The sequence below is a fragment of the Cimex lectularius genome, unplaced genomic scaffold (genome assembly GCF_000648675.2).
Source record: "Cimex lectularius strain Harlan isolate CLEC.00 unplaced genomic scaffold, Clec_2.1 scaffold38, whole genome shotgun sequence".
Lineage (NCBI taxonomy): Eukaryota > Metazoa > Arthropoda > Insecta > Hemiptera > Cimicidae > Cimex > Cimex lectularius.
This window is the reverse complement of record NW_019392638.1, coordinates 125,261-151,566: the sequence shown is the minus strand read 5'-3', so window position 1 is coordinate 151,566 and position 26,306 is coordinate 125,261. Positions and strand designations below refer to the sequence as shown.

The window sequence follows — 26,306 nt, the reverse complement described above, 5'->3', positions numbered from 1 at the left end:
TAAAATACACAAAACCAACATAAACACGAAGTAATTTACGTTTGGTATAGAAAAGTAAATATTGTTAAATTGCTTTTCACCTTCTTCGTAAACAAGCAGATAATGTAGAGCTTTTGAATTTCAATAACCAGTTAAATCAACGTTTTTGTTTACATTTAGAAATAGTTTAAGGCAACGGACTCATATATCAGTGAAATAAGGTCAACCAGCCCGCTAAGTGGGTTATCCCAACATCGTTATCTGTCATTAAAAAAACAAAAAAAAACATTTATAACATGTGTAATATATATCATATATATATATATATATATAATATGAGATCAATAGTTGTAAGCTCACAAATAGTTTTATGCATTACCAAAAAATATTAAAACAAATTAGTGGTAATAATATACAGGCAATTTATTTGACTATTTCTTATTATAATTTATGTAATTTTGTAAATAATTACATTATTTATAGCTTGCTTTTAGAATATATCTTCTTTAATTATATATGTATACAAAAATTAAATTTATCATAAGAGGAAACGAATTTACATCAATTTTGTTGTGATTAAATCTTATTGCTACATTACCTGGATTGTTATAATGCATAGAAGTATTTACTTCAGGTACAATAAAGTTTATTAAAACGTTTGTTCATCAAGTGTACTTGAAGTCCGAAATAGGGCAAAGTTTATTCTTGTAAATACTAACATGACAAAAAACATGAATACATCAAAAATAATAGTTTACTTTTAAAACTTTAAAATCAATGTAAATTTGCTTAGCGTTGAACCTTCTGTTTATTTAGGAATATTTTTATTATAAAACTTTTAGTAATAATTATTGGAGAAATTGTAATTTTATGGTACCTCCGCATAAAATATATCCTAGCAGTTTGTTATCAAGAATATGCTAATACAAATTAAACATACGACATTAAATCTGGCTGAAGAATATTTCTTAAAATTTAAAATTTTTAAAATAATTTTTTAAACTTTTTGTTTTACCACAACATCAATATGAGACCTAAATTTAAATATATTATCAAAAATGACCATGGAAATTGATTGGGCAAAGGGGTGTTGGAAAACGAAACAGCGGTTTCTTGTGCAAATGAAACAACTAGTAATTGTTGGAAATTAACTATTAAATTTACATTAAACCAAAGTCACTAATTGTACCAAAAAACATCACAGTTTTGAGGAATGAAATCTGATGATACATGACATCTAATAATTGAATACTTATTAATTTCATGAAGACCAAATACACCATTTATGAGAAAACTTATGGCGCTTCATAATTTGGTAATATTTTTTTAAAATTCTCTCTAGACACGGAAACAGGACGAATAAACATAGCACGGTTGCTCTACTGGAAAAACACAAAGACAAACTAATTAATTTGCTGTTTAAACTCTTTTCCGTATGTTCAAGATGTACATTCTAAATATAACAAGAACAAAGTATGACAAGCAAACTTTTCGCCTTGTTAAATTTCTCGAGCAAACATAATTTCCTCTGACTGTGATCTTTGTATATGAATGACATGTTTCGCTCTCGGGCTACCTCATCGCAAAAGTCTTATCGGTTTAATACTAAGCGAATGTCATGGTAAAGTTTAAGACGAGAATAACCACCAAAGGATCAAAAATAAAATTTGATGAAAAATTTCAATCGTTAACTACAATAAAAAAAAGCTTATTTGCTTTTCTAAAATACATTTTGAACATTTATAAATATCACACCGATTTTAGACTTTAGCTGATTATACAGGAGAGTTGTTTGAAATATAGATTAAACAAAAATATCCAGACAAGAGATGATCCCTGCCCAACCGATCAAAATTAATCCTTCGATTCCGCCAAAATTGTGAAAAAAATATCAAAAGCCTTGAGCTTTCTCACGACGGTCGTCTTGACTTAAACTGGAATTGATCAATTGCAAGTAATTCCCGGCGACTATCGCCAAGGTCGCGCTTCGCCGATTAACCGTTGGTCCGTGGAAATACGGCCAAACGTTTTCTCAATAGAAAGTTGGCAAGTCGAACTTGCTTTTTTATTCAAAATCATACCCGTCCAACTGTGGACAAGGACAAGGGCTCCGAAGGTAAATTTAATTCCCTACATTCCCGTCCATATCATATACAATTCTTTTTTTTAAATATTTTTTATTACATTTATTTGTTATTAACTGTAAATATTGTATTAAGTAAATAGTTTCTACTTATACTGAATTTGTGTTTTAAGTCACTTGGAGGAAAAATCACCCAGTGACGACAATTCTTCACTAGTCATCATTGAGAAAGTCTCGGGGCCACTTCGCTTCAATCGTCTTGGAGGATTTTCTGGTGAAGGTTGGAATTGACAATTGTCGTACTGTTGATGATCAGTGATTGTTGGAATTTTTATAGCGGGTTTTCATGAGGTTATATGCAAACGGGATGTGTAGTTTCGATATGAATAGTTTGATGTGAATCGTAAAAACAATAGAATAGAATCTCTATTCAAAATATTTACAAAAGTTTAAACATATACATAGAAGTGCCAGTTTATACTATAACCTCCTGTTTCAAAAAATAATTTTTTAAATGAGTATAAGACAGAAGAAAATTTAATTTAAAGGTTAAAAATTAGAAAACCCCTAAGCCGTAGGCAAGGTTTAAACTGAAGAGTTCTTCATTCCCCTATGCCCGTACATAAAGTTTAAGTCGTAGTCCCCAATATGTCGATCGAACTGATTACTGCTTAGCTCACACCGTCCAAAGAAATTCTTTGTGATACGTTTTATGGAGTACAACGTAATCCATGTATGGGTTAATGTACCAGTCTAGAATGCGGATGTAGCGGGATGATGAGGTCACCTACCGTAAAAACTTATTTTGAATAATTTGAAGTGCGGCTATGTTCGATCGTAATGTCAAGCCCATGAGGGGCATAAACATAAAATGCAGCGTAGAAATGTGTGGTGATTAGTGACCGTTAATAGATATTTATTTAGAAATCGTGAGATGCGGTCTGGTGTGATGTAGGTTTCAGAAAAACATTTACTTTACTTTCCCATGTTCCATTGTTGGAAAATTAAATTATGTGAAAAATATTTGATGATTTCCCAACAATTTAGCTTACCTTTTCCTATTTATCCCTTTCTGTATAATCCTGAAAGGATAATCTGGCCGAACCATTACCAACACATTTTTTCCCTTCGACGGCTCTTTTCACCTCAAAGAAGCTGACGCCTTATACAAAAATGTCTTTTCTATACCGACATCCTTCCCCACCCCTTCAAAATCCAACGTATATAAACACAAAATAGCAAAATCTCACTGGAACTCTCGACNATGCCAGCACTGCACCGGTAGGATACATGCTTTGAGGAGCCAGCCATTGCTGGCACTCAGTTTATATGATTAGGGATCAAGGAGGTCCCGAGGCCATCGTCGGTTGAGGCGTCGTGGTGGGTTGTCAGGATGGGAATGAGTGGATAGGGCTCGAGCCGTACGGTTAGGATGGTTTGAAAGGTTGGTATGGAAGGTTTGGAATCTGGACTGGATTAGTTCGTTGGCAAAAGGAATGTTGAGGTCTTTGTGGATAGTGAGGTCCCCCAAGAGGTAGATGATGCAGTATTAATACTCACCAATACCATTCCAACGTATATAAACACAAAATAGCAAAATCTCACTGGCACTCTCGACACGACACGCAAGAATGGCACAATTACACAGAAGAAAAACTCTTTGGGTGAGTAGAAATCTTTGGTTAAATTTATAAAAAATGTCTTTTGCATTGTATAAATTCACTTTTCCACATCCAAAATGTAATTGTTATATGTAAACAATGTTTGTAAATCCCAGGCCCTGAAGATGATCTCAATAAAGATCAAAACGTTGGCACGATAAAGAAAATGTTTTTCTGAAACCTACATCACACCAGAACCCATTTCACGATTTCTAAATAAATAAAATGCAGCATTTGTAATTCGACGGAGAATTTTCGACTGAATTAATTGAAGACGTCGGGAATAGGAAATCTTTGGTTGAGCTATACATTTCTCAACGTTACGCGAACGGAGGTCATATGATTGTCTTGTAAATTAAAAGTTTGTTTTTAATGTCTAATTTTGATCGTGAGTAAAGATGGTAGTTTTTTAAAAATAATTTATAACGTCGGTTTGTTTCTTGTCTTTTCAATTTTGTGTGGGATTCGAAGGGCCGTGGTCATTTATACTCACTCCGGCGCAGAAATTTTTACCCAAGGTAAAATTTATCTGTTAGCTTTTCGTTAAATTTATTTTAACTCCCCATTTTGTGAACTACACTGGTAATTCATTCATGTAAGGATTGAGTTTTTATGGAGGGGTTCGAATTAATGAAAAGAATCCCTTTATGATGAGCGAATGCGTTGAAATGTGGCATATATAGGACATATATAGGCAGTGTATTTTAGAGAAATGAGCCAAGTATGCTTCCTCGAGGAACACCCGCCCTTACGGCAATATAAGGCGAAAATTCAGTTCCCTGACAGACTCGCCAAAATTGGTTCAGTTATGATCAGTTCAGTTAATTCAGTTGTGATCTTAGTATGAGATATTACGCTTGAGGGAGTGTGTACTTTAGTTTGCTAAACAACGATCGAAAGTCTATTCTAAATTAAGAAAGGCACGTAACGAATGCTGTTTTTGTTCTATTTCAATTTCACAATTTTTTATACAATTTTTTATTTCATAATACAATTCTAAGGGAAAAAAATTGATTCCCTGTGATCGAAAAAGTCATAATTATGGTTAAAAATATATCATTAAAAAATTTCTGTTAAAATATTCCATATGAAACGAAACAAAATGAGTGATATAAAAACGTGTTTTTATGTTGTATAGAATTTATTATTTTTCTTTATTCGACATTTAATTTATTTTACGTCATTTCATACTTTTCCCGGTTAATTGGTAGCACGAAAAATTACAATTTCAAACATTATAGTCCAATGATTATCTTTTTTTGGGTTAAATATTGTTAGATAAAAGAAAAAATTTAGAAAGTAATATGAAATTTGTATATTTAATAACTTGATATACATATATAATATGAAAAAAATCTAAACTCATTGCTAAAATATTTAGCCGTCATCCGGATTATGGCTGCCTGGAAATGTAGGCTCGGGTCATAATTAAACAACACATGCATTAATAGGGTCGTGGCTTTAAAAATTAATACTATGATTGTCATGTTTGTAATAAATAAATAAAAAGTACAATGGATATTTTTGCTTAGCTAATAAGGAAGAGCTATGATTTGTACAATTACAGTCAGGATATCTATTGAAATTATTTCTTGTTCTCTACCTCTGAGATAAGATTAAAAAAAGATAGAGAAACAACAAGAGAAAGAGATAAAGAGAGGGAAAGAGAGAGGGGCAGAGAGAAGAGATAATGGAGAGAGACGGACAGACGGACAGACATAGAATGAAGAAAGGGAGAAGGGTATAAGAAAAGAGCGAGGGAGAGTGTGAGAGAGATAGAAACAGAGTGAGAGGGAGTGAAAAAATTATTATTTTAAATGTAGTAAAACTTTCTGCGAGAAAGATAAATGGCTGCGGCTTGAACTACTTTTCCACTACTACAAAAATACAGTAATTATACAGAAATTATTATTAACGATTTAAGAACAGTATACAACTAACGTGCTTTAATGTTTACTAATTGACTTGTAAGTTGCAACAATGCTAATGCCTGTTATAATTTAATTAAATATTTATAAATAAGCTATGTATTTTTAATTTGAACTTTTTCGAGCTTTAAATGTTCGATTGTTTTTGGGCTGTTATTTAACTGAAAAACTCTGCAGAAACAGTAACTGGCGTACTGTATACTACGCCCTCTCAGCTAATTGGATGGATGTGGAAGATTGCCCTTTTTCATCATTACTCACTCACTGGCCTTTTCCGAAATCTATCAAGATTAGTACAACAAGATAGTTGAACAATGGCGTCCACTATCCCACAATAATCAAACCTCGAATGTCTATTTCTATTTACTGTTAATTCATTTCGTTGTCATACAGCAAACAAAATGCGAAAACGACTTATCCGAGATTGCACAAAACTTTGAATCTAGAGACATTTGGCTCTTCCATGTTGCTTATTATTGTCTTTGATAGTCAAGCATACTAAGCGATTTGATTGATTATAATTGAGGCAGACATCGACATAATCGTTATTTTGTTGTAAATTTGTATAAAACTGAAAAAAAAAGGTCGATCTAATTTCTTCCATCACCCCTCTACTTATACTGAACTTTTTTTTTATCAGCAACATTCAGTACACATGTAGTAGTTTGATTATTGTTTTCGGAGATTTTCAGTGGGAAAAATAGTATAATATATTATATTAGTAAAATAATTAGTAAATTTTTAAAAATATTTTATATGTCAAATTTTAGGGAACCGTGGTGGCCCGTAATTGGGGCGTACGACTTGTATTTGCTATTTGCGCAAGCGGTTCTGAGTTCGAATCCTGCCCTAGCATAAACTTGTGCGTCTTTCATCATAAGCCGAATAGCACGGGCCCAAAAAAACTTCCTTGGGCCCACCCCCTTTATAAAAGAAATATATTATTTTTGTAAAAACTGACCCGTTTTTCTAATTGCAATGCCTGAATCAATTTAAAAAATAAATTCATTTTGCAACAGTTTTCTTGGGCAAACTTCAGTTGTCCTTGTTGAATTTAACGATCTAAAACATTGCGGAAAGTCTCCAGGATTGCCTATTATATCGCAAGCATGTCCATTCAACCTTGTTCTTATATCAATTAATTATCCTTTTTATCTAAGGTTTTTGGTAGAGATGAAAAATCAACAAAAAACCTTAGATAAAAAGAATAATTCATATGGTCTATTATGACGCTTTATTCGTACTCAGACTTTTAAAAGAGAATGCAGAATTGCAGATTATAAGGATTGCCCAATCGCAACGAATTATAGGTGGTAAATCGAGCAAAGGTTTTCTAACATTTATAAATTATAATAAGACGGATCCTTATTAAAAATTTGATAAGGAAAAAGTAAATCGCTAATCTTTCTCTTATAAAACACGACGATCTAAGTCTACCTGGCTTTTGGGCTTTTACTTAGATGTTAAATCCATTCATTTCAATAGGACTCATTCAGTTAAAACCCTTTTACCATCCATCGCGTGCTCTTGAAGTGTCAACCACCCCTCGTAACGATAAATTAGAAACAACACTCTTTGTTATATGCCTTTCATTGTACCTTCAGCTAGAACACGAAACCACTATTCTACGCATTAGTTCCTTGAGAATCGAGAAAAAAATACATGTATTGCTATATGCTCCATATTTGGCCGGATTTGTTGCAACAAACGGTTGTTTTAACAAGATTCGATTTACATTTAAATGAAAATAGGATAATATTGCTAGTATCTATTGAGAGCCTTAAAAATGCTTCAGGTATTTAGTGGAAAAAAATATAGATATAATAAAAATATAAGTGGATAGTTTAATCTAATTCAGACAAAGCCCAAGTTTTTTATGCACTAAATGGAAGCATATTTTGTAAATATTGAGACCAATGAAATACCAATGTAAATACCAATTTCAATCAATTAATTATTCTTTCTAAGGTCTTCGTTGAGATAAAAAGTCAGTGTCACGAGCGGGATTCGAACCCACGACCTTCGGCTAAATACGCCGCTACTCTACCACTTGAGCTATCGCGATTTCAATCCTCTCGGACACTAACTCTCCATCTCAACCATTCACCAACTAACAACCATTCAAATTTTCCCTCTTTTTGCCATTTACAACTGAAGTAACTTAGTCAATTGACAACGAAAACGTTAATAGGTAAATACCGATGGAGTTAGATTGTACCGTTTGACACAAAACCACTTGAGTTCTTCATACGCCATCCCATAACTTAACTAAATGTTGAGAGAGAGAGAGAGAGAGAGAGAGAGAGAGAGAGAGAGAGCGCAACAAAGAAATGGAGAGAAAGGAAGAAACCAAGACATGAGAGAGTGAGAGATTTTATTTATTTTTCGTGTAAAGTTATGTTTCTTGGACCTTGTATACTACTGGAAGGTTTAAATTGTGAGCGAGAGTGTATTCAAAGAGTGAGATAGAATGTCTGGGAGAGAAAGAAATGGAGAGAGGGTGAATGTAGGTGAAGAGAGGGAGATGATGATGAACGCATTATTTATCAATCACTCAAGATTTCGTCGCAAGGGCCGTTCTTATCATCTAATGCAAAATACAATAGTTACTGAGTTACCTCGAAGTACTTCGAACAACCTGATTTTTGCGGTCAATATATTAAATCTATTCGTTTTTCATTGAACTACTACAACTAACTATGTATTTACTTGAATTGCCTACTGAAATAAATATTCTAATTTACAGAATAATTGATTTACAGAATAATAAGAGTGAGAGAGAGAGAGAGAGAGAGAGAGAGAGAGAGAGAATACTTTATTATGGGAGTTCACAGCATCAGTTTACAAATCTGGCACCTCAAAATGACGGCTTGACGTTAACTTATAATGAAATAAATCATATGTATAATATAACCATAGAAATAATGGTATTAATATGAAGAATTTAGAGAAAACTTATTAAAAAATAATTCCCTGTCTTGTGCTAACATACTCACAAAATGCGAACTTACAAGTTGAGAAAAGGAAGGAAAAAAGCTTTCTTATGTAACAAAATTAACTAACAATATTGTTAGACTTCCGGAGATTTGTGGCTCGAGCTAGGAATAACAGCTCACATGTGGAGGTTTTATGGCGAGGAAGATATAGGTCATTGAGAAACCGGAGAAAAAATGCGGGTGTTAAGAGAGTGGATAGAAGATTTAGATTGAAATAATTTAAAAATATAGTGAGGTCGTCAAGAGTTTATGGATTGGTAAAGGAAGGAGCCTTGGAATTATTTCTTTTGGAAGGAGGGATAAAGCCAGGATAGGTCTAAATACAGGTCTGAGACACTGGTCATTGGTGGGGGGGGGGTGCCGAAAATAAAGTATTTTTAGACAGACGCTTTTCTTTTTCCTCCGAATGTCCACCACAAGCTGCACAACTGTTGTCGAAGAGGGGAAAGATGAGGGAGACAACGAGTTTTGAAGGGTCGGAAGGTAGAAGGAACCAGGATTGACGGAAGTGAATGAGTGGTGCAGAACAGCATTTGGAAAATGTGTGGTCTCCAGGAAAAATGGTCAAAGGTTACACCGAGGGTTTTACAATGGAACAGAAGGAAATGGTCTGGCTGTTGAATGTGAAAAGAGGTATGAGGGATGAGGGATGGATTGGAAAATGTGACTGGATTCTAGAACAAAGACTTTGGACTTCGTAGGATTTAATTCTAGTTATTTTTTTGTGCCCATTCGTCTATGGAATTCAGATCTTCCTCAATTCTGAGGATATCCAAATGTAGTTCGGTGGGATGGAAGGACTTACGCATTTGTGAGTCGGCGGCGTAGAGTTCTAATCGCAATGCTGAATGAAGTCGGGGATATCATTGGTGTAAATGATGAACACAAAAGGGGACGTGCTAGAGCCTTGAGGAACATGAAGTTGATGGAAGGAAGGAGGTTGTTTCACCATTAAGAATAGTTACTGACTGAAAGCGACAGGTAAGAAAAGAAGAGAAAAAGAATCCGATAGTATTGTCGAAAAAGAGAAAAGAGAAAAAGTTTGGACAGGATTCATGAATGATGGTTGGAATCGAAGTCTTTAGTAAAGTCAAGGAGAATTAGTATGGTATTTTTTGATGGCCCATGGAGGCGTGTAGGTCACTAGTAATTTTAACTAAGACGGATTGGGTGGAGAAACAATGTCGGAAGCCGGATTCGATAGGGTTAAGAAGATGGAAACTTTTTGGATAATTGGTGTCTTTTCAGGGGGTTTGGACAGGTTAAATAGGATTGATATGGGATGGTAATCGTCAGAAGATTAGGTTGAGAATTTTTTTGAAGGGGTGCACAATTTTTCTAGGATAAAGGAGGTTTTTAGAGGGAGTAGTTGTAGATATGTAGTAGGGCCAGTCGGATAACTGGGAGGCATAGTTGTAAACATTCGCCCGAGATGCGGTCAGCCCCTTGGTATGGGCTTTTGATCTTGCGTTAACAACATCAGCTGCGGTTTGATAAGATAACGTAAAGTGTAATGAATTGATCGGTGGCCTAGTGGTAAATTTACCGATTTAGAGGTAGAAGAGGAAGAAACAAAATGGGAGTGAAGTTTATCGTGAGTGACTGGTTAAGAAGAGGATGAGTTAGTATTGACATACACCAAGTTTTCGAAGGAGGTTCCACTTTGATCTAGCATTAGGTCTGCTGTTGAGAGCATCATGGTAATATTGCGCTTTGGCACTCCGAATGCTGAATTGTGTTTTGTTGCGTAAGGTTCGAAAGGAGGAATAGTCGTGAAAAAACTTACTGCGCCGAAAGCGCCTTTTCGCAGCCTCACGACTTTTTATAAGCATTTGGATTGCTGGTTCATCTAAGGAGCAACGGATTGTACAAGTTTTTATAAGAGCATACTTATCGTCGTATAACTGGTAATAATATTTCCAAATGGAAATATTACTTTAGGGATGAGTATCGACCCCATAAACATCGATATTTGATATCGGTTAGAATGGAATCCGTGGCAAAAAACATCGGTGCTAAAATATCGATGTTTGGCATCCACTCGGACACCAACCTCCTATCTCAACCCCACCTTTTGAGTTTTCCCTCCTTTTTGCCATTTTTGTTGGTGTCCGAGTGGATCGAGATCACGATAGCTCAAGTGGTAGAGCAGCGGCGTATCTAGCCGAAGATCGTGGGTTCGAATCCCGTTCTTGCCATTGACTTTTTTATCTTAACTAAAAACCTTAATTAATTGTAATATATTAATTGGTCAAGCAGATCACGAAATTAGTGAATTGAATGAATTGTTGTATTTATTATTACTCGAAAAGCCAGTGAATATTTTTTATTGGGTTGTCCGGAAAATAATGCAGGATTTTGGTATTAAACAAAAAAAAAGAAACTAGTTACTTTAAAGCAATGTTCTTTAATCAAAATANAATGAGTAATCCTGTAAACGTAAACAGAATATTTTATATAGATTTTTTTTAATGAAAACTTAAAATCCTGCATTATTTTCCGGACAACCCAATATTTTCCGAGGAGGCTATAGGAAATAAACTTATGTACGTAAAAAAATCTTAAATCCAAAACTAAAAACACAGCGAGGATTACGAATAACACACTAGTATTAACTGTCTAAAGTACAATCATCAACTGAAACTTTAAAATGAAAAACAATGAACAGAAAAAGTAAAAAAAACCTTTTCCACACTCCCTAGACACTAATTCTTTACGGTCTTCCTTCTATTAATTTTAATGAACATCGATGAAGACTTGGCTGCGTTAATCATGTATTTTCAAGCCATATAAATCGGAAGTAATCATCAATGTTAATTGTATTTAATATAGTAAAGCTACAGAATTTTTAAAATTTATAATGATATTGTTTGAGGGGGTCATCGATGAATCGGGCTAAAACATCATGTTATACAAACATAGGATGGTTGGCCATCGATGATAAAATCATTTCATAAACATCGATACTCGATTCTCATCCTTAGGGGGGATAAGAAGTAGGCCAAAGATTCGATGGATGAACCGTGATAAACGAAGTCCCAGTTATTCAAATATATTTTTAGTTTTTGTACATAAGACCAACTTATGCTCCCCCATAGGTCAAATAAGGATAAAAAGAACAATTCACAGTTGTTCAAAGTCCCCTTAATGTGCCCAATGTCCTTAATGCGTCAAATATTTCTACAAAAATTTACATAATTTACATGCTAAATAGAGCAGCCTTATCAACATAAAACATAAACATGACAGGCTGAAGCACAACTACCTTCAATAATAATTTAATTTTTGTTAGTTTTTTCTTTGTATCTCTAACTTTAAAAATTGTTTTATTATACCACACTGTAATGACGATAAATTTTATGTTTGATGATGATGGTTACTAGGAAGTGGGGATTTTTGTTCCCCAAGCACTGCAGCCTTCTTGTTTACTTTCCTAGTTCCGTAGTTTAGTGCAAATGACTCGATCCGTCCCTTAAGAAGTACTAGGTCATTGACTGTCGTTACAACAATTTCTTTCCCCGGGTATTCTTTGTGTCTCAGATTATGTCTCTATGGAGCGGTTAACTTCGCATTCGAAGATATGGGTGGCTATTTCGTCCTCCTCATTCCATAACGTACAAAAGGGATCATCATTGAATGTACACTTGTTATGTAGATGTTTTTTCAGATGCCAGTGACCGGTAAACACCTATCACTCCTCTGAGTTTAGCCCTCTCTAACTGTTTGCCAGTCTTGGTGAGGTTTCTTTTAGCGTAAGCTTACTGTGCCTAGCCCCTCTAGAATTTCCACTTCTCCTTTTGTCCTTTTTTGGGATCTATTCTGTGATGAAGGTTAGATTCTCGTACAAACACCAGGATGATGGGTAACGCCCAAGTTTTACATTTTGCATACTTATTCTAATGCATACTTACAATAGTTCCAACACTTCACAGTTATGAAGTGAAGGAAAAAGAAAAACATTTATTAACTTTACTTTTGTGTGAAATTTTCTTTTATTTGATTTGATGAATACATTTCAACCCCAAACTCCTAGGAACAGCTCATCTATAATTTTTAACAATTAATAAAAATTCATGTAATGCCGTGCGTAAAACATTTAGTATATTTTTTCATTAAAATTGTAAACATCCTTACTGAAATGTAACAGCGTCTTCGTGCTAAATCATATTTATTTGATGTTCCGCTCGGTATCGATTGTTCAACCGACTTCCTCTCCTTGTTTGAAGGCTTGCGTCATTTGGTGGCTGTCAATTCCGCGGAAATATTTGACATGCCGCATACCTCCTCGTGTGAAGCCACATACTAAGCCAAATATCTGCACATTCACCATTCAACAAGGAAATCGTGTTGCAGCCTTCCTTCTACAGGCTCAATCCACCGACCTTGCCACTGTTTAAGGCCGCCCCTTCCCTTCTTTTCTAATCACTTTCCTATTGCAGCAACCGTCAGTCGTTGTGGACAGAGTTTGGTAGAAGCAGCCTAAATCAAGTGAGTAGATGTAATTTTTATTTTTTAAATTCGAAAGATAAAATTGTCCCGTAGATTGAATTTCGGCTAACAAAACAAGTTTGACAACTAAATTTCGGAACACGTCTTAATCCAGAAAATCAACACGCATAAGTTTGATATCATTTTTAATAAAAGGCCATTGGTATGTTCTATCCCTTAAAAAAACCTCACCATTTTCTGTAAAAAAACAAACAAATGTACTAACAAATACAAATTAGTTAAAAAACAAAAGATAAAGAGTAGTGAAATCCGTATGAAACCTATAAAGATAAACACTATTAAAATTCAAGCATAATGCCCTCAACCAAATTATGAATAAGACTGCACTGTCATTAATATTCCCAATCCCAAATATTTTTAAAATTTAGTCTCGTCTAATGCTAAGAAAATACAAAAATAAATTGTCAGTTTCAACTGGATTTCATAAAGCAAAAGAATCCCATCTACCATCACAGCGCGTAACGATCCTTTTTAAAAAAGATATATATAAAAAATTGTTTTGATCAAATTGACATAATCAGATCGTCATTAAAAATAATGATTATTTGGAGTTCGTAAGATGCGGTCTGGTGTGACGTAGGTTCAGGAAAACATTTTTTTTTTAATCGTGCCAACGTTTCGATCTTTATTGAGATCATCTTCAGTGCCTGGGATTTATAAACATTGTTTAAATTATACAACCACATGTAGCATTTCTAGCGTTGTATAAATTCATTTTTTCACATCCTACATGTATTTGTATAATTTAAACAATGTTTATAAATCCAAGGCCCTGAAGATGATCTCAATAAAGATTGGAATGTTGGCACGATAAAGAAAATGTTTTTCTAAAACCTACGTCACACCAGACCGCATCTCACGATCTCCAAATAATAATTAATTAACGGTCACTAAAGTCCGCACATTAAAAATAATAATTAAATTGTCACTTGAAAAAACAAGAATTTCGAGAATATAGCTTACCAAATCCTTGCCAAAAACATAAAAACACTGTTGCTAATTAAATAATGGAAGAAATTGAATCAATTTCTGCTATAACCAAATCTAATATTGAACAAATAATAACAAAAAACACAGGATTAAGGTTGGAATAGGCAATAATACAAATACAAAGAAACAATAATAACCCATGTCAAAATTTATGATAAATCTTATTAATCTGTTAAAGAAATATTTATGATAATTATTTAAAAAATAATTACTTAAATCATGAACAAGTTTACAAATTGGAAATCAACCGGAAAATACAAAACGATCAGAAATGAAACTATTGAAATATACGTGTGAACATTAAATTTGAATTTAGTGTATTTGTTTGTTAACTAATTAGAAGGTTCAACATAAAAAATTAATTTATTAATTAAATATTCTTTTATTTTAAATATTTTTCCGTTTAGAAAAGACAAGATATCAAAGCTATTATACTGGCATATACTATAATTTTAAATTAATAGATGGATTAAAATAAACATCCACCCTATTATGGAGGAAATAATATTGTCATGATGATAAAAAAAATATTGTTCATGGGTAGTGGGAGATGAACCGGTCCAGACGCGATTGATTCTCTGGAAAAGCAATTATGCCAAAACGTATTTGACCGTTAACAGCGAAATAAGCGGACGCAGATTTGATGGGTAATGATTAGTTGCTTCGGATCTATTTCAGTTATGTTTTGTTTTTAATGTTTAAACAATATAAATTGTTTATCGCAGAAAAAGCGGATATCAGTTTTGATCCCAAGGTTATAATTTTCATTTCTTACGATATTCGTAGCGTGTGAAGGACACATAATTGTTCCAATGTCAATGAGGGCATTTAACTGGATCAAACTCGATTAATGAAAAGCTGGATTTTGGAATTTAAAAACGGTCTGTCTTTTATTTAGTACGATTTTTTAAAATCTTTTTTTATTTCTATTGCAAATCTAGTTTGATTAAAGACACACCACCAGCTGAAATTAAAGTCGGAAGCAATTGGCTTTTTTTCCATTGTCCAACTTTTTTGGCAGATATGTGGGAATGTCTCGATTCAATGATCTCGAACGTCCAAATCATAGCCGAAACATAATCCAAAGAAACGTTTAAACATATGATCCAATACCCCGTAATTTCCCAGAGTAATACAGCCTGAACGGAGAAAGTTTTCAATGAAATGATTCAACATGGTTACTGAAACTTAGATCGAGTTGATTTTTATTGTCGAAAATATCATAAAAATATTATTGAACTTCTAATAAATTAGATGTAAACTTTGCTGTGAAACAGTAAAAAAATCTGCCAATGGTGGGCGGGGGGAAGTACGGCCTTCGTACATGCGCATGCACATATGATTGGAATAAAATTCATAAGGAATCATCTATAAATTAACCCCTCACAATCTCTGACAATTTCATAAAAATTGGTCTCATGGCTTCATAGTTTTGTCAGTTTACAGGAATTGACTACCATTGAACAGACAGATAGACACGGAACCAAATTTTTTCGGAAAGGTCTGAAACACAAAACGCGAGTGAAAATTTTGGTTTTGGAGTACAAACATTTTTTCTACTTCCCGCATGAATTCAAGGACTTCCCTATTTAACTCGGAAAAAATATTTATGCAGTAGATTTTTAAACTGTTTACATTCCCATGGATTGCATCACTCCCAACTGCATATCGTAGGCAATTGAAAATATTCAGGCCGGGACTGACCAAACTGGTTTTCTAAAATGATTGTCCAAGCTTAGCGAAGTTAATTTTAACCCCATTTCACATCGTAGTACTTGGAAATCGATAAAAACATTACATCAAAATTGAATTAATTTTAAATTTAAATTACAAAAAATTTACCAAACAGAATTATCTCTGCTATACGTTTATAAAAAAATTCAAATGGAACTGGGATATGATAAAAAATGATTTATTTTAAAAATACAAACATAGCCTATATTAAGGAAGAAAAAAATGATCTACCGACGAAAGTACAAAAAACCAATGAAAATAATTTAATGTAAAGTTTTAAAAAATAAGTTTTAATAATTAGATAATAGTACGGAGTTGTAAACATATTTCAAAAATTTCCCATCAGGCATGGCAATACCAGCACGATTTACGGAATTTAACTGGAAAAAGCTGATTGATTAAGATACCCGAAATGGATTAATAATGTTGAAATAATAATCAGTAATGTATAAATAATAAAATACGGATTTAATAAGAAACGGACGACGTCCGACAGATGTACTTCCATATCGTAAAATACATTTGTTTTCAACTAACTCTTTTTTTTCTTTGTTAAAATTGGTTTGTATCTTTTTTAATTTAGTTTTATATATATAGTTTAACTTCAAGTTTTATTTTAAGTTTGATGATTGGAGGTATGGGTTAGTAGAAAGTATAAATGGAGTTTTTTTCTTCTGGTAATTAGATCATATCTTAAGGTGCAAATTTCTACTAAAATAATACTAAAAAAAATCATGTGCAACTGAAAACCCAAATACGAAAAAACCGAGTATCCATGATATTTTTTAATTATAATTGAAAATTATAATTAGTTTATAACTATTTTTTTATTAGAAACGTTAATCCAACCACGTTTTATATTGTTTTTATTAATTAGAATCGATTTCATAAGGCGCATTCCTGCCTTTCCAGTCTTCGGCCAATTATAAGTTACAATTTTTTTAATTGGTTACGAAAATGCTTTGTTATATTAACTAGTAACTGACTGAAAAGGATCGACCTGCAATTTATGACTTTGTTGAAGTATCGGAAGAAGATTAATTAGAAACAGTAATTGAATTAAAAAAAAATGAATATCGGAGACTGGAAAGTAAATCAATAAAAAACAATAAAAAGTATTTGTATTAGTGTTGCCTTTACATAAACGGTAATTAAGAAATAAAATAAACGAAAACTGTAAAAGAGGAAAACAGTATAAAATTTATAATAGCTAATTATATTTGAGTTAAATAAGAGATAATATAATTATTAACTTCAACTCTGGGATATATTAAAATTACAACTTAACTATATAGCACAATAATCGGTTTCGTCAGAATGGAATTATTCAAATATATACATTTGAATTTCCTTCAAATGTAGTAAGACTTGTCCTTCTGTGTAAAATGTACCGAGACAATTGTTTTTGACCTAATTTTTAATTAATCAAAAGCCTAAACTCCCAATTAAATACGACGACCTTAAGATAATGAATGACTCACGTAATCAATTGTAACTGTTGTCTCTCAAAAGTTTAAACCTGGGAAAACTGTTTGCGAAGTACTCGATACCAGTGCGTTTAATCCATATCAAGGGAAGCCAAACGTATTTACTAATTTTGGTGCTCTTTGTTAAATAAGTACATTAGTTTTTTTTAAATAAATATTATTTCCTATTCAGAGATTAACTTTCTATTACTGGGTGCCAAAATATGATTTTTAGTTATTAGACATGAATTTTTACATTACCACTATAAAATAAATTAAATTATATTATAATGAAAGGAATTCCAAACTCTGACAGAAGGCTATGCTTAAAATTTATTGTAAATATATTGTAAATTGTTACATATATTTAATAATAAATGTATTGGTGTTGTTGTTGATCTTCTTCTTCCGTAGTAAGTTTATAAGTAGGAGTTTGTGTAAATAATAAATAGGTAATTACAAAATATCAATAGTTCTGTAATATCGTTTTGATTTAATTAGAAAAAGAGGGAAGAAAAGAGAGCGAGTGAGTGAGTGAGTGAGAGAGAGAGAGAGAGAGAGAGAGAGAGAGAGAGAGAGAGAGAGAGTGAGACAGACAGACAGACGGGACTGAGAAAAAGGTGATAAAGACAGAGAGAGAAGGAGTGAGAGAGTGAGAGAAAGCGAAGAAGAGAAGGGGAGAGAGAGTGAGTGTCACAAACGGTAATTATTGTAAACATTTTTTAAAATTAGGGCTTACGGTAATTAGGTCTTTTTCATTTAGCAACCAAACAGTGACCAACTTAGTTCATTATATAAACAGACACACAACATTTCCAAATATCTGTTAACTGTTATTTAACATGTTGAAATGTTATTCAATAATGATATCATAAAACATCTTAAGTTTTGTATCGGCCAATTCGAGCTCAATCCCTGCAGTTCTGAGGTCCCTAAGTCCGACTTTTCCAAAGGCCAGATAAAAAGTTCTAAGTGAAGAAATTCAATTATGGGTAAATCAGAGAACGGTGTATAAAGTGTAAAACGAAAATGAGATTCAAAAGTAGTTAACCTGAGAAAACTAAAATGAGGTTCGGTTGAACGATTACAGCAAAGACTCCATTGTTCTTAAACATTAAGTTTAAACTATTACAATTCTTATCACCGGAAAACTTTGAAAATAGATTTAAACTAATATATTTATTTTTTAATTGATTTGAAATTACAATGGAGAATATAGTTTCAGTATTATTAGCTAACACAAAATTAAGAGTATTTATCATTAATTATATATCTATTATATCATTTCTAAGTTTGACGGTTTAATCACTAGACAAATTAGACTTACAAATTACAACAGTCTGCATATTTATCTTAAGGAATCATTTCAAAACATAGTTCTCCAAGTTTGTATTACGGTTACTCCTTACGCACAGTAAACAAATGACATCGTTGACTAATGACAATCTTATAAAAGCCATGTATTTATGCTTAATTTGTTTTAAAAGATGATTTTACCAAAAAGTATTTCTATACTGATTATTCTGAAATGCCGGTTCGGACGTTTCCTGAATCTTTGAAATACTTCTAGGAGGAAAAGTTGTTTTGTCGATTTAATAGACAGTAAAACAAGGCTTATCGTTTAGAATAGTCTGTCTCTCTGGATTACCTTTTAGCTTCTTCCCCTTTATTTTTTTTTTTACCAAACGTTTAATTCAAATTCTAACTAACGATTAAAAACGATTTAATATGCAATTAGGATATCAGGAAAAATCGAATTACATTTTGTAAGTAATTGTAAGGTTTATGGCGGAAAAACAATTTCATTTTTATTAGATCTACAACTTTTTGTCTTTTAGCGGGGTGTTTTTAATTAAAACCTTAAATTAATGCAATGGCGTTTCCATCTGGGAAACATTCGAACGTCGGCATATACCAGTAGAAATATTCGGCGGTTTTCTGTTATTCGTTTATACGAGCTTTCAACTGAATAAACGTTGAGTAAATTACAAAATGAGAAACCAAACCTGTTAAAACGTCGGTCGTTTCAATTTCCAGATTTTTCGTAAATACCGCCCCGAGGAATACTCTGGGGTGAATGTGTGACATCTGTAGAACAAAATAAGTTAGTGATCGACCAGATGTTATTCAACAATATATTTGGTAGGATTGGGGATGTGGTCCAATGAATGTTCTGGTGTTGAAACTACGCCAAGCTTTCCGTTTTTTATTTCACCTTCCTCAGGGCTAGATTCTCAGTCAGTATTTAAAATAGTTTTCTCTTTTCAACATGTATAAACATTTTTTCTCTATTTTTTCAATTTTTATTCTAAATACAATGTTTTACTAAATAAATAAATGGCACTTTTTACAAACTATTATCACAGACAAAATCAGCTGATTTATAAAAACTAATTATAAAAGTATTATAAATTTTAATAAAAGTAAAAAGGTCGAATCCACAACCGGAGTCTACGAGCTGACTTCTCGGATATCGCCGCCCCCAAAAACCAGCAAAGTGGATTTCTGTTTTGTGGATATGGCATAAATTTGCCTTATAAAGGAAACTACCCATTTGGCGCCACTGATAAAATTTAAAAAATAAATTTGGTTAATTTATTAGTTTTATTATCTATAAAATTAATTACAATCATAAAACAGAGGTAGTAAAAACAAACTAGACAAATATGTGAGAAAAGCTTACTCACCGGTGAGCATCCTAAAGTTAAAAAAATAAGACAAAAAACCATGTAATAATCTGGATTTCGATATAATCTGGATAAACCAAATTCCATTTTTATTTGTCCAGTTGTCGACATATTTTAAGGTCATCATCGGAGCAAAACAATCTTAAAGATATCTACAAACTGACATAATTATGTTTTGAAAAATGGTTTCAAATTTCTTCGAAGCCATGGACTGTACCACTATACAGGGTGTCCCAGTTCCTTCTGACGAAACTCAGTGAATCGATTCTACTCTTCGTTTGGAGCAAAAAATGCTCAGGAGAAAATTTTCGGAAAGTTCTCTATTTTGAAGATATTCGTCAATTTGGGTTTTTTCAACATTCCACTACCTTACCACATAAAAACGCTTACAACTTCCAAAATGTTGAGACTACAGCAAATCCAATTACACCATTTGAAAGAACGCTAAATTTTCTGTAAGATACTTCTATTTGCAATAATCTACTGAGGTTACAAAAAATACCTACAACTTGTCAAATTTTACAAAAACTTCTTCATCTAATATGCTTTACGTGTAGAAATGTGGTGATTAGTGACCATTAATCGATATTTATTCAGATATCGTGAGATGCGGTTGGGTCTGATGTAGGTTTCAGAAAAACATTTTCTTTATCGTGCCAACGTTTCGATCTTTATTGAGATCATCTTCAGGGCTCAAAGTGTTTGTCTTCTGTGTGATTGTGTCATTCTTGAGTGTCGTGTCGAGAGAGCCAAACACTTTGAGCCCTGAAGATGATCTCAATAAAGATCGAAACGTTGGCACGATAAAGAAAATGTTTTTCTGAAACCTACATCACACNGTGCCAACGTTTCGATCTTTATTAAGATCATCTTCAGGGCTCAAAGTGTTTGTCTTCTGTGTAATTGTGCCATTCTTGCGTGTCGTGTCGAGAGATGATGATCTCAATAAAGATCGAAACGTTGGCACGATAAAGAAAATGTTTTTCTGAAACCTACATCACACCAGACCGCCTCTCACGATTTCTAAATAAATATGCTTTACGTTGATATATCCAGGTTTTTAAATAACGTTCTAGTAGAGTTCTAAAATAACAAGTGAATGTTCGAAAACGTGAGCTAAGGTAAATTTGAAGGGGAGTAGAAATAAACAAATTAGAACTCGCTTTGTAAAATAAAAATGACACATTTGTAATCTCACAAAAACCATACCAGAAAGCTTCATAAAATAAAATGCAATGGTTCTTCTTGTAGCAAGCACCTAACAACAAAGGAGGAATTTTTCAGAGGAAATGCTCAAAGTGTTTTCCGCCTTCTCGAATGCATAACTGATTTTCTGAATTTCTACCCCCCCCCCTTCAAATTTACCTTAGCTTCACGATGGGGAGGATTATTAGGGACGGAAGTAGAACTAAGGTAATGAATTAGGAATCCACAGAAAGAGATTGATAGAATTTTGTAATTTACTTTTGCCACTTTTGGGACAAACGGAATATTAACGTCTCAGCGTTGATTGAGGTTTGAAACATAGAAAGTAAAATTAATGGCTTTTGTGAGGACTATTGATTGGAATCTTTGGACAGACGGGGAATTGGATTTCATAGATTTTAGCATCAACGTGGGTACTTGACTAATGGATAGTCTGTCGAGTATTAGTGATAATGGTTTGAAGCGTCTATTTGTTCATCCTGTTAGTTCTGTGAGCAGATTGCGAGTGTTGTTTGTCTAGGTCTAAGTAATTACGTGTTCAACAGGGGGATGTAGTTCAATCGGCCTTAAGTTCACGGGGTGCAAGTTGGTTTGTCGGTTTCTGAACGCGATGACGGGATACTATGCGGGAAAAAGATCACTTAATCGTCAGTAAAAATGGATACGTTTGTTTGATAATTTTTGTTTTGATAATATTAGCAATTTATATCTCGTAAAATGAGGCCACGAGAATGCTTCTTATCGGGCAGCTGTTCGCTAGATCATCTCTATCCCGGTTCGTCCATTCTCGCTGTTGTCTTTATTGCTTTTACTATTTCAATATTATCAAGTTTTGTGCGTTTTCAATGCGTTTTTGACTTATAAAAAATAAAACATAACAGTTAGTAATTATTAGTAATTTTGATTAAGTATTGAGTAAATCTTCGCCGGTTGCGATGTTTAGCAGTGTGAATGCTGTGCGTTTGTTTTTGAATTTACCTATGACACGTTTTCGAGTATTTTTAATTTAATGTTTATTTCTGTATGCCATTTTTTATTATACAATATGTTTAACATAATATTTTTGTAAATTTATTTGTTACCTATACATGATAGTATAATATACAAATATGTACATATGATTAATATACCACACAGCAAAACACTAGCACTAATGCCAGCACTGCACCGGTAGAACACATACTTTGAGGAGCCAGCCATTGCTGGCACTCATTGTGTATGACTAGGTATCAAGGAGGTCCCGAGGCCATCGTCGGTTGAGGCGACGTGGTGGGTTGTCAGGATGGGAATGAGTGGATAGGGCTCGTGCAGTATGGTTAGGATGGTTCGAAATGTTGGTATGGAAGGTTTGTAATCTGGACTGGATTAGTTCGTTGGCAAAAGGAATGTTGAGGTCTTTGTGGATAGTGAGGTTAGTGACATAATAAGGTGCTTTGACAATTTGTCTAAGGACTTCGATTGGAAGGACTGGATGCACTGGATATGGGAAGTCTTTGGCAGTACCCCACAGTTCCATTCCGTATGTCCTATTGATCTTAGTAAAGTCTTGTACAGTGTCAGCTTTGTCTTAATTGTCTTAGAGTCTCTCTGTCTTAGAAGTCTTCGTAGTCTTGTATTAAATTGCTGTTTTTTAAGTCTTGTGTGAGGATTACTTGTTAGTCCGCTGACGAGATTTCCCCCCAGGTATTTGACTTGAGTGGAAACTGGTATCTCTTTGTTGTTGATGTAAATGAGTGCATTTTTCTTGTCCTCCATTCCATACATAACAAACTAACCGCTTACAAAACACTCATCAGACCTATTTGGACGTACGGAATCGAGCTGTGGGGCTCGGCCAAATCATCCAATATCTAACGAATTCAGTCTTTTCAATCTAAAGTTCTCAGCCGTATCCTCAATGCTCCCTTCTATGCCACCAATCAAACGATCCATAAAGATTTTAAAAAGATCTTAAAATCCCTTTCGTGAAAGATCTTATCCGAACACGCTTCTTCACTTCCCTCACTAAACTATCTCTCCATCCCTAACCCACTATCCCTAACCCACTATCCCTAACTCTTTCCTCAACATCTCACCCTTAAATCCTCCACGCCGATTAAAACGACGATGGCCTCGTGACCTTCTATGCCACCAATCAAACGATCCATAAAGATTTTAAAAAGATCTTAAAATCCCTTTCGTGAAAGATCTTATCCGAAGACGCTTCTTCACTTCCCTCACTAAACTATCTCTCCATCCCTAACCCACTATCCCTAACCCACTATCCCTAACTCTTTCCTCAACATCTCACCCTTAAATCCTCCACGCCGATTAAAACGACGATGGCCTCGTGACCTTCTATCTAACCCACCGAACTTTAAATCCCCCCCACACACACACACAAAATTAATAAAAGAGAGTTCCAGTACAGGTCTGTCAGATTTGTTTATAACGAACTATTTGCTCAATGTATATTATGTACAGATAGCAATAAATAAAATAAATATCTTCCATTTTTTACACCAGTCTTCGACAAACTCAAGGTGTTCCTGGATGTTGGAGGTTGCTTGGGCAGGATTCGAGTTAGACGATAGGATTGCGGTGTCGTCCGCGTAGGTGGTGACAGTAGTGACAGGAGTATTGGTCGGTCAGCAGTATAAATGATATATAGGATAGGACCAAGGATACTACCTTGCGGTACACCGGCCTCTATCTGTTTGACTTCCGAGAATTCATTGCCGCACCTCACTCTAAAACAGCTATTAGTTAGCTAAAGTTAATAATGAGAGGGAAGGAAGCGCTTAAGTTTAAAAAGTATACCTGGGTGCCAGACCCTGTCGAAAGCCTGTGCTACGAGTAAGATCGCGCCCAGGCTATACTCCTTTTTTTATAAGGCTCTAAAACAGAAGCAATTGTTCCTGATTTTTTCCTGTACTTTGCTGTACCATTAATAAAACGAATAGCCAGTTATTTTTATTCCTGAAGAATTTTTTATATTTATTTGGTCATCATCAGAATCAATTTTCTTTTAGAATACTCAATAAAAATGAGTATAACAAAACAGTAAGACACTCTTGTTGTAAAGGGTGAACTTATTCCTGCTGAACTTGATTTTTTCGATATAAAACGAATTTTCATCTTGCTTAAATTCACTTAGCTGTTATTCTTATTGGATTAAAAAAGGAGGCCAAAGAGATTAAAATGTCAGCTCGTATAATTAAATGTAGTGAATACAGTGAATTACGATATTTGAACAACCTTTGTCTTAATTTTGCCTTGTAAAATTAAACCCCACGAATGGTTTCCAAAACTGATACGGCAGAAACTGAAAACAATGGGCTACATAAATTTTTGTTGTTTTACTAGCGTTCGTAATTTACGGTCATACTGTTACACAGCCTATATTCAGAGAGATTCATTCAAAATAAACCGCCTTGTCATTACGTCATTCAAGACTTTATAATTACAGTTGTAAGTGAAAAGACGGGTGTGTTTATAAATCCACAAAAATGCCAACTTTTCAACGTTTTTAATTACTCAAATTTCAATGGTTTACAATATTATATGGGATCATGGTTCCTCTTATTGATTCCATCCGCTCAAATGGCCTTCTCATGTTCACGTTCTCTCACAATACAAAAGCGGGGACCACACATACCCTAGGCAACGCTATGCGACGCTACCCGCGGCAAATCCAAAGTCGATTTTTCCATAAGGTTGCATTACCCCCGTGCACATCTGCCCGATGCCACGCAACGCTACCCTACTCTACGCTCTCCGAACCCCACTGTCCGGATTTTCGTCGGGTAGCATCGAGTACAGTTGAAGACAAAAGAACATTTAAACTACATGTATTATTGTGATTTTATTAATTACAATATACTTATTTTAATATAAACCAAATTAACCGAGATCAAAAATTCATTCGTTTTTATTTTAAAAAAATAGTAATTTTAATGGTTTAGTATAAAATTGATCAAAACACCGGAATACCATTTTTGGTATAATGAATTTAAGTAACAATGTATAACACTGTTTTGCTCATAAAATTGAACTAACAGTTTATTTCATGGTTTTGCTCATAAAATTGCACCATTTTCGTCGAGTAGCGTCAGAACAAGACACTCATATTTTTTGTAGTTTATTTCAAACTATGTATATGTAATTTTGTCGTTATATTAATTACAACATTCTTATTTTAATGTAAACCAAATTAAACGATATCAAAAATTCATGAGTTTTTATAAATAATTAAGGTTTTTATCTCAACTAAAAACAAGAAGTCTTTTCAGAGGATCTTCGGAAGAGGTCAAAACAGAGAAAACTTCCTTACGGTTTTCGCCGAGCTTTCGACAGTTTTATACTGTCATCTTCAGGGCCTGTTTTATTATCATATAAACAAACAATTAAAACATGAAAAAACAATAATTACAACAATAATTGGATATCTTACTTTAAAACCTTAATAGGAAATTAAACAACATGGTGTTTTGGGCACAGAAGTACATTATGTTTTTTTCGGCTCAGCATCTAAATATTGATTTAAATGGAATACATTAACAATTAAAAATTATAGCTAAAATTACAGTAAAAATAAANACGTACTGTGATCATTTGTACCTGAAAAACTAAAAAAAGGTGGATTTTATTGGTTTTTTAGACTTATATGAGGTAACCTTTCTCGACCACGTTTTTTTAACTTTATTTTTACTGTAATTTTAGCTATAATTTTTAATTGTTAATGTATTCCATTTAAATCAATATTTAGATGCTGAGCCGAAAAAAACATAATGTACTTCTGTGCCCAAAACACCATGTTGTTTAATTTCCTATTAAGGTTTTAAAGTAAGATATTCAATTATTGTTGTAATTATTGTTTTTTCATGTTTTAATTGTTTGTTTATATGATAATAAAACAGGCCCTGAAGATGACAGTATAAAACTGTCGAAATCTCGGCGAAAACCGTAAGGAAGTTTTCTCTGTTTTGACCTCTTCCGAAGATCCTCTGAAAAGACTTCTTGTATCCAGCAGGTCGATAATCTAGTTCATCGTTACATCAACTAAAAACCTTAATTAATTATAATATA

General features: G+C 33.5%; 2 protein-coding genes across 2 annotated transcripts in view; one reads left to right on the top strand and one right to left on the bottom strand.

Annotated features, from left to right (window-relative positions):
• Positions 1-26,306, bottom strand: part of LOC106670928 (cholecystokinin receptor-like) — a 140,658-nt gene that overhangs the window by 23,715 nt on the left and 90,637 nt on the right. The window lies entirely within an intron of this gene.
• LOC106670929 (estrogen sulfotransferase-like) overlaps positions 13,047-26,306 on the top strand; it is a 29,259-nt gene continuing 15,999 nt past the window's right edge. Inside the window, exon 1 of the mRNA XM_014401609.2 lies at positions 13,047-13,135. The gene's annotated coding sequence lies outside the window, so the exon portion shown is untranslated. The remainder of the gene's footprint in view (positions 13,136-26,306) is intronic.